Source organism: Aptenodytes patagonicus, chromosome 6 (genome assembly GCF_965638725.1).
Source record: "Aptenodytes patagonicus chromosome 6, bAptPat1.pri.cur, whole genome shotgun sequence".
Lineage (NCBI taxonomy): Eukaryota > Metazoa > Chordata > Aves > Sphenisciformes > Spheniscidae > Aptenodytes > Aptenodytes patagonicus.
The window spans coordinates 8,983,492-8,994,285 of NC_134954.1; positions in this window are offsets into that span (position 1 = coordinate 8,983,492).

Below are 10,794 nucleotides of genomic sequence, written 5' to 3' on the forward strand. Positions count from 1 at the left end.
CATTCTGAAAAAAAAATACTGTGGATGGGGACATCCCTAAATTTCACCTACAGTGAAATACCTGCAATGCCTGCAGTACTGCATTTACTGATAATATAGAATACTGACTGCCACCTAGCACATACCATGTATGTGCCCCTGCTGCACACCAGCGTGCTGCGCTAAAATACACTATGGCTTGTTTTTATTTGGCAAAGCCTTGTATTTAATTAACTGTGTCTACACTTAACTTTTGTTTTTTTCTACTATATGTTATTCTCTTAAATCACAGAGAGTATTTCATGCATAGCTGTTAAGTACACTGTAACAGTGGAGAAAAACACATGGGCAGTACTAAGGACGTGCTCCATAACTGTGTTGATTCCACATTGTTTTTAAATGTGTGTTTTCACAGAAAACAAAGGAGTCTAAGACTTTCTCTATATGCTTTAAATTTGGGAAATGTTTGACTTCCCAAAAGCACAGTGCAATTCTCTCAGGAGGTCTCTACCAAATTTGAAAACAAACATTCTTGTGCACAAGCTTTGAATCGCGATTTAAACATTATTTTTAAATTTAAATTAGATTTCTGGTCTAGTATTCATTCTGCTGACTGTGCATTTGACAGGATTTTGCTGTAGTCATTTCAGTATTTCTTTCTCCTTCAGAGGACCTCTTTAAGTAACAGGAGATAAAATATTTTTTTAAGCAGAGGGAAAAAATTAAAAAATACACAGAACAAGAAAGACTTGAAGACAGCTCAATGCAGATGCGGTTCCTAGAGCTGCATTACACGCTATTACTTTCATTACATTGAAAATGGGTAGATTTCAAACTAAGCCTATCTAAAAGGCAGAAGTTGTCTGAAGGGTCAATATTACCTCAGGCTGTTTGAAAGGTATAAATCTTCAGGCATTACAGGAATCAAAGTTGCAAACATGCATTTAAGTATACTTTAAACCCTTTAATATTCTACATTTAGACTTTCAGATTCCACCTTGTAACAGCAAGCATTGCCATTGATTAGAGAACTAAAGTCAAAGCAGTTCTGCAAACATTGGCCACAAACCTGTCACAGCTGTTCCTGTGAGCAAACACTGCAGTCTAAACACCGCCCCTAAGATTTCTGTAGTGCGGTACTGAAATCTGTTTTATTTCCATCTAAAATGGTATTGCTGTATGGACAATACCTCATAATACTGTTAAGTGAGACTGCATTTTTAAGATTATGGAAAAAAGAGAAAAATATGCAATCACCTGCAATGCACAATACTGAAGAGCTTTAAGAATATGAGGAGTGGTACTGTGGCATGCAAAAGAAATTTATCAAACAAGCACGAACACTGGTTGAATCCCGTTCACACTGACATCAGCTGGACTTTTACTGTTGGCTTGAATGAAAAGACAACACTCAGTTCCAAGAAGTCTCACATGCTACCATTAAGTTTAGAAATGGAGCAAAAATAGCATCTGAACAATCATTTTATCTCCTCTTGTACAGAGATGAAAATACAGCATGCAACCACAAGAAAACTACTTGCATCATCACGGCATATACACTGTGCAATCAGCTGGGCGGTTCAACACAGAACAGATCGAGTCAAAATGATGGAACCAAGCATTTGATCCATCTGCTTGGAAAGGTGGTTTTAAATACAGACAAGACAATCTAGAAAATACCAAAAAAATTAAATACTTTATTTCCTTATGCTATGAGGCAGCTTCCTAGCCATCTTCTTTGGTTTTTTTTAGTGCACAGCACTTCTTTGTAGCATATATTAATCAGGAAATTAACCTGATGTTATTCTGCCTCACTATCAGAGAGTTTGAAGTCATTTGCATTAAAACCATGCACAGTGTTGCTTAGTAACAGAGGCAGTGGAATAAAGCCATAAATTAGGAGGAGGAAGATGAGGCAGGAGGAAATCATAGCAGCATAAAAACTTTATTGGCACTTAAGCGTATTTTTCCCTGATTGAAGCAGAATTCATGAAACAATTACAACCCCATGACAAAGGCTGTTAATGATTAGCCCTTAAGAACTACTGTTATTTTCTGACAGTTCGGAAGCTGGTTTTGTTTATTTGAGAAAAGGAAACATCAAATCTTTGGACTATCCAAAACTGAAGACACAGATTAGCACCAGCTAATTATCCAGTGCCAGCATTTCACTGAAGCTCCCACTGTAGAATAGGAGGCTTATGTAATAATTTATAATTGCAATTAGTCCTTGTCACCCAATCAGAGTTCTAATATACACTCCAGTACCCAGTACTTACATTATGCTGCACAACAGTGCAAAAATACACAATCCAATTACAGTGAAGGAATTATTGGAGAAAGAAAGTTGTGAAACAATTTTAATAAATTTAGTCAGAAACACTGACAGAAAGATAAATGTTATAAAAAGAAAAATCAGTATTGTAATAAAGTCAAGTCTACGTGAAGTCTCTCAAGCACTTAGCAACATTTGTACCATGATGTAAACAAAGATACACCTTTCTCATAGTAGCTAAAAATTACTTCTACTCAGTCATGGAATGTAAAAGGTTTTTTGTTTTAAAGGTCATACAACAAGGCTTGCATAGAACAGAGAACTTTTACGATTCTTCATAGCAGGGACCCAAGAGGCATTCTCTAACATTATTAGAATCTTGGCTTTGATTTAATCACATTATTTCAGTGAACTTTGAAAGGTCCAATCCTAACCCTATAATTTAAAAAAATTGCTCAAAGCTTTAGACAGACAACAGCTTACTCCAAACACCACTTCGGAGCCCACCATCAGCATGTAACCATAAAGCAAGGTAAAAATGCAGCAGTCCCCATCCCAACCAACCAAGCGGGTACATCTGTCAAACAGATAAGTATTGCAGGCCACTTTCTCTGTCCAGGAGAAGAGGTGACCACCTTCCTCCTGTGCTTATGCCACCCATTTCTAGAAGCAGCAGGGTTTTCCTGTTCTGCTCTTCCAAGTGAGAGCATAGAGTTGTATGGAGTTGATTGACAGGGAGAGAGCCCCACCAGAGCAGAGCGCCCTGCGATTTCTCTGTCCTTTTCCAATTCATATGTGTACCCTGTTTCCCCTGCTTTGTTGCTGACCAACTTGTTATGTCTAATCTTAAAATGAAAGGTTGTGCAGGCAAGGGAGACGAGTCCATGCATTTGCTCTGTAAATTCATTTGTATACTTATGATGCTGGATAAACAACAATACAATAAGCTGACATTTACTTAAGACACTCAGAAACAAGACAGTATGGATTTGAGCCATTAGAAAACTATATATATATATAAAAGATAATTTCTTATTACAAAAACAGCTGAGCTTACCTCAGAACCTACCCAGTCATAACATGAACCTTTGAAGATTTCTCTTTACAAAGACCCTACCACAGTTTAAATATCCTTTCTGATAGATAATAATTTTTAAACCTTTTCTGTCATCTCAAGAATAGGAAAGACAAAGGGCTAAACCCAATTCTCTACAAGAACTGTCATATACCACATGAAACATGCATTTAGAAGCAAGGACAAAAAGTACTACAGAAATACAAAATATTGGAGAAGTACTAAGACTAGACTCAGGCTAACCCTGCTTCTGTTTATACATGTAGTCTGCCATTTGCTAGAATACATTTCCTCTCAGGCAGCTGTTTTAAGGCTGAAAAAACATAATATAATCTTTCGACCATAGCCCTTTAAAATAGCTACTTAGTTTACTACATCACACCCATCAATCCAGTATCAAGTGCATCCACAAAGTTGCAACAAATTTCATTTAAAGTTTCATTGACAAATTGTTAAATACTCCCCAGTTTGCCAAATTTTCCAAGAAATACAAATCTCCATTAAAAAATGCTGCTGTGAAAGACAATTCTGTGCAAAGTTAGATACACAAATAAAAATAAGTCAAGCTAAGACAATGCCTCATGTGATTTCCTGAGGGATAATACCCTGTAGGATTTCCCGAGCTGGGAACAAAACAGTTAGAGACAATCTGTGAATTAATGCTCAGATCCAAACATAAGCACTTTATACACCAGAAAAATCACTTTTACACCCTCTAAAAATTTTTTTTAAATGTAAGCACTGTTATTTATCAGCTCCCTAGTGAAAAATATTTGTGGTTTTCTTTCAAAAAATGATGAAGCAAAACAGATGCTGCAGTGCAGAGAGCACAGCAAAACAAGGAACAGTTGTTCGCTTGCTCTCCAGTGTGCCATCCACATTATTTGGAACCATGCAAGACCTCATTAGGCCATGCGCTGAGCCAGGATGCAGCCCTACTGCCTTGGGAGCTGCACACGTGCGACTGAGATCAGGATTTGGCCGCATACTTTCTTTCCCGGCCCAACAAGCATAATCCTCACAATATAAATTCTTACAGATGCACGGACAAACCCGGCCACGGTGTAACTTCACTGCTGGCAGAGCTCACGTTCCCTGCGTCGGACACAGCTCACAGAGAACACATTCGCGCTTTCATCAGGACACTGACCAATAAAACATGAAATGAGACAGTCTGTTCACTTCGTTTATCAGCTAGCACAAAGGGCAAGGAGCAATTTGTAATTCTGTCGTGTCAAAGCCCACCAAACCATCAGCTTAACCCAGAAAGCAGCACCATCCTCTCGCTGCTGGGCAGCCAGTGGCCGGCAAAGCTGTGGCATTAGTCCTGTGGCCTGATGCAAGCCCCCAGCTGAAGGGGAAGGCAGTTACACCAGTCTTTCGCTCCCCCCAGCACAAAGAGTTTGTTTTCCGTCCAGCACAGGGCTCACGGAGACCCCAGCCCAAACAGGGGTGCCCTGCCACAGAAGAGAGAGGGGGCCTGAGTGCTGTGCTCTCCTGCACAGCTCCTGACAGGGCTCTGCCCCAGAGCATGCATCAGGCTGTAGCCTGGCTCCTGGGGGAGCGACCTCAGGGCCCTGAGGGCACTTATGGGCCTTAACGACCCTGACAAGCACCATCTGGGACCTCTCTGCCCTACCCTTGGCCCAGGGACGCCATTTCAGCCCAGCCTGGGGCTGTCTGTCCTAGCCCCAGTGACGCTGAAGGACGCTGGTCTCCAGTCCTGCCCCAGCCCGGCCTGTCCCCATCTCCACGGCCCTGCCTGGCCGTCCTAGGCTGTGTCTGACCCTGGTGCCCCTCAGCGGGCCCAATCCTGAAAGAAGAAAGCTGAGAGGTTTGAAATTAGCCTGGTAGAGGTCTCAGGGGCTGAGCGCTGGCTGTAGCGGAGACCGGGAAAGAAAAGTTTTCCACACAAGCTTACCTAACACTAGCATCGGATCCTACATAAATCACACTTCAGAATTCATAACGAGGGAGTGCTTTGGTGGGGATTGCCAAAATAATTTCAGTCATGTTTTAGCATCTAGCTGCTTTTTAAGACTCAGTCTTACCTGAGGGCAAGTCTGAGTTTAGTTGGAGATTTAAGGTGATTTAAGACAAACCAAAGGTTTCTCCCAAACCTAGACAGTCCACCTGACAAGCATTAAAAAAACAGGCAGGGAAGAGAAGCGCAGCGCAGTCAGGCTTTGGCCTAGTGATAAAACTCCTTAGCAGGCAGGTCAGATGGGATATGTACAGCCCTGAACTTGTAGCTACACTCCTTTACCATTTTCTTCTTGGCTCGTTAGACTAGAAACCAGACTTGGTTTCCGTGTTTCAAAGTTCAACCAATTTTATCCATTCATGAACAGCTTTTTTCAAAATGTTATCGTTTCTTTTTGCAACACCTATGAGGGGAAATTTTGGCATCTGTAGCACTGGAAAATTTTAAGAAGAGGTAGTTCGGACAGCTATCAGGAATGACACAGGTTGTCCAGCTTTGGGTCAAAGCAATGGACTAGCTAACTTGTGAGAAACTTTCTATCGGTTTAGAGGCTACTTCTGAGGCAGAGGGTAAACTAATGGAATAATTCACTTATTAGACATCAGCTTCAGATTTCTCAACTCTTGCTGCAGTTCATAACAGTAGGCAAACTCACTGCTGTTCATTAGAAACAGTGTTGGCCTTGTGCTAAGGTCACAGTTCAAGATACTGACAACATTAATTTACACCAGACAAATACAGCCTGTGATAAGCTTGGAACAATTAGAAAAGACCTTGGCAGAGCTTCAGCACAATTTGAGATGTTTTTCGGCTTCTTGTCCCTTGGGACGGTATTCCTCTAATATGTGTTGTTTCACAGGAAATCATTAAGATCGATACTCTTGAACTACCTTTGACTCTCTCAGAACTTGCAGTCTCTCCCACCAAACAGCTAACAAACTCTGATAGCAGGATATACAGTTCAAAGATGCTGTTACTTGTACATTCTGAAAGAGGCATGGGTCACAGTGACTTATATTTATGATGAACCGTTTGTATTGTGAACATGTGCTTTACAAGGTTCATCATTTTCCCTGCAGAGCTTGTAAAACCTTGGAAACATTGATGCTAGAGACCTACAAAAAGTACAAAATTCTTCAAACCTTGCGGATTTGCAATGAAGAATGTTCTTAGATTACAAAACCTATGAGTTATTTGACCCTACATGTAAAATATAACTCCTTTCTCTCCCCTAGCCTTAAAAATTTGGTCTAGCTGGCAAACAAATCAGAAATTACTCCTTTCAGGATCTATACAAGAGTTAAAAACAACAATCTGAAAGAATTTAGTTCTGAATGATATTGAAACAAGACTTCAGAGGAGCTAAGACAAAAAAAATAAATAAAAGGTTTCACTTCTGAGAACTTCGATTTTTCTATTAAAACAATTTTTTCTTTTTTCTCAGCACTGGGCTACTTCATAACAAGATGATTACATTTTTCCTAAAAGGGCATAAACCTTAAACAGCTATTTTATTAATGTGCAATTTGGGAGAAATGGAAAAAAAAGGCAAATAAGTACCTGAAATAGTATTAATGCAACTTAAAAAAATCAACTCGTAACATTATATAGCCCCCCTGTAATGATCTGCAAAGAGCTCTATACAGTTGCATCCTTGTGATTGCATGGGATTGTGGCCTAAATCAGCACTTCTCAAAATGTGGTCCCTAGGAAACAGACTGTTTCCTCCAAGTTTCCAGATGCTAAACTGCATTAAAAGAAGTACAACATACATTAAACCCTTTTTCCGTGTAAGTAATTGCTGCTGTAATGCTAGAAAATTATGAAAGGAATGAAGGTCAGCACAATTTCTGAATGGGGGAAAACAGACTACACAAGGCAATCTTTCTCTAACCATGTGGCCTAGCCCAGAAACAAGCTGAAGAACTCCTGATGCAAGTCTATTTGAAATGCAGATTTTTTTTTTTTTTTAATGCTTTTTGCTTGTCAGGTTGCTTATATACGCTTCCATAGTTTGTCTGCATTCCTCCAGTCTCCTAGCCTTCTGCCTGACTGCAGTTCCTCAGGGCAGCGTGAATTATAAAAGAAAAATGGTATAAATCAAAAGTCCTTGTAGATTACACTGTGGGAAAAAAATATAAAGAAACATAATGCTTTTACCGCCAAACTCTCAATTATAGAAAAATAACATCAGTGAGAAAGTTACTACTTTCATAATTACTCCTCTCAATAACTGTTTTTTGGAATCCCGTGAAAAGGTCTCAGAGTGCATTCTAAACTTTGAAGCGGTGAAGTAGATCAAAGTACGTGTGTGTTTATTCTCTCTTATTAAGGAAGCTGTATGGTATTTGACAGCTACAGGCAATGTGAATTGTGTGAAACTTATAGGATCATAACAGCAATAAACTTGAAGCGGTATGTGTCTTGATAGATTTAAATACAAAACAAGAATGTAATGTTGCCAGTTAAATGGATTGTGGTGTTTTTCTCTCCTTCTCAGGCCAAGCATGCAGTGTTTTAGACAAGAAACAAAAAACCCCCATGGTTAGAAAGGAAAATGATATTTCTTTTAGTCATGAATAGTGTAGCTTTCCTGTGTTATAACCAAACTGTATTTGGGGGAAGAAAAATAATTTTAAAACAAACTCTGAACTGAGGAGATAGGAGGTAGGACATGGTTAAATGGATTAGATCACCTCCGGAACACAGATTTTCATCAGGAGCGTGTGTATTACTACATACACTATTGCCAAATCTTCAATACAGAAATACTTCTATGGATAGGAATAAATCAGAGGCAGGGTTAACAGATGACAGTATCCTCTTTAACAGAGAGCAATTGCAGAGAGATTAAGAACACCGTTTCTCTGTCATCCAGTGCCTTGACCAATGAGTCCGTCAGCATATCTGCTTCTTATAAGGCATGGCTACATGTGCTAGAGCTATATCTGGAAAGAATGTGACCTCTTAGTGTCACTGGCCCAGCCTTTGCAATGAAAAACTCATAGAGAAGCAAAATATCGAGGAAGATGTTTTGTTTGAAAGCACAAGTTCATCCTCTGAAGCAACATCTACCCTTCGCTTTGTCAATTTTCCAGCAACAGCTGCTAGTTATCGGTCATATTAATATGCTTTCAATACACTGAGCTTGAAGCAGCTGGACCAACTTGAAACCAATTTGAGAAACATGTTTATAGAGAAAGGCAAAGGAAATGACCTGTAACATCGTAGACACAATATGTTCCACATGAGAGCTCCATCAGTTGAGTTTTTACCAACTCAGTTGTTTTATTATCATTCAAGGTCTCCAGTTTTCATTGTGCTGCTGTTAGTAGGTCTGGAATGCCTCTGACTTCCAATCTGTCTTCCCAATATTTTCTGTGGTTCTTTGGCCCCAGAGAAGAAGCAGCAGTAAAACAGCCATTTAAGTGAACAGCTCCACCACGCATTCCTGTGCATCTGCAGTGGAGTGCAATGACTAAACCAGGATTTGCTTACCTAGTAGGTGTGTGAGAAGGATGAGCAAGCAGGTATTTCCTTTCTTTTGCGGCTGTAAAGAGACAAGAATGAGCTTCAAAGAATAAGTGCTACAAAATAGTTAAAAAGCAATGGTTTTTCTTCCAAGCAACTTCCCTGGAAAATGTGACGAATCTTCCTTGTAACAAAGTGATCCACCTCCCACCCACCCACCACTCATTCCATCAGAATTTCGTGAAATACGACAGTTAGAAAGATCACAGTTTTAACTATTTTGGATGATAGGGTCACATCTTAGAATGTAATGAAGGAGAAAGTTGATGAAAAGATCGTTCGCTCATCTTTCATTCTGCATAAAATTCTTAACTTGATCCAGAATTATTTCCAGTAAGCCAAACTAGTCACTTTTCTTTCATGAACTTTGAGGCTGAGACTGTAAATCTGAAAAAACCCACAAACATTTTCCCCACAAGTACTATATTTTTTCCCATTTCATAAAGAAATATATACATGCCTTTAAATAGGTATTTGATAAAGGAAGTACTGCATGCCCATTGCTCTCACTTGGTACCGATAATTTTGAATGTTTTGGTGGTTTTGCATTTAAATTCTCAAGCCTAAACTCCACATTTACAGGAAATTTCCTTTGTGTGTCCATGTGATTTTAAAATGGAAGTTATAAAGTGACCAGTGGCATTTTGAAGTAATGAGCTATGCAAAGTGTCAGTGAACTAGAGGAAAGATTAAAGTACAAGACGTGACTAAACCGCTGAGCCCTACATGTTCTCTATCAGCTGATCAAGATGCTGTTGCTCTGCAGAAACATACTTGTTTCAGCTGTGGTCAAAAACAAGCTGATCATAAGCTCCTGATGCAATGCCATCATGGGGAAGCCATTGCAATGCTTCAGTGTGTGACGTGAAGTGTTGTCAGGAGTTAGGAAAGCACTGATGCTATTAAGCAACGCGTCTACTGGTTCTTCCTCTGAAATGCTAGTTTGGTTAGCCGCAGCTAGAAGCAAAACTTGAGACTGAAACAGCACAGAGCAAGACAGTGAAGAATAGAGTGCATGCCTGTCTTTTACAAAAAAAAAAAAAAAAAAAAAAAGACTTGTTTAATCCAGCAAATGCTTTGCTTTGTTTAGGCTAGCAAAATAAAATCTAAAATGAGATATGATTATTCCTCATAAATACATCACAGATAGGAAAATGAAGCTCTTCTAAAGCTAAGGGACAATGCTGGTACATGAATAATTGAGTATCAGCTTATCATGAACAAATTAAGGTTATAAATTAAAAGGCAGTTTCCAACCATCAGAAGAGTGATGACCAGAAACAGTTTTCCAACAGGAGTAGTGGGATCACCAGGCTAAACAGACCTAAGGTGGCACTTGATACGTTTGTGAACAGGATACCACAGTGTGATGCCTGAGAAAGCAAGGAGCAAACCTGGTTTTGAAGCATAAAGTTCCTGTTCTGCTGGCAAACTGCATCACACAGCTCCTGATTTTGATGCATTCATTAATCTGGAATATCAAGGGAAATAGATATAAGACCAAATTTTTGTGTACATTGAACATTACATTTTTTTTCCTGCTTTTACTCTGTTCTGGCAGCTTAAGGGAGTATTTATTTAAATAATACTTAGACATACAGTAAGTAAACGTGAGCACACACACCTTGCAGGGTATCTGAGCATGCAAATGTAAAACCTTTACTAATGACAACCACATTTCTTTAGACAGAACTGGATCCACTAATGAATTGAAAGTCTGCTGATAGTGCAGTAGAGACAGGATGAGACTTTTCTAATCTCAGTCTCCCTATCACCTCTTATTCTCAACCTGGCTTCCCACTTCTTATCATGCCTTCAAAATTTCTTATCTCTGTTTTACATCTCATCAGCCAGGGGATAAAGAAAATCCAGCTGGAACTCAGCAGCTTCAGTTTTTAAAGACTGTTTCTAACTTTTCTGTTCAGCGTGTTGGCTGAACTGCTTTGCCAC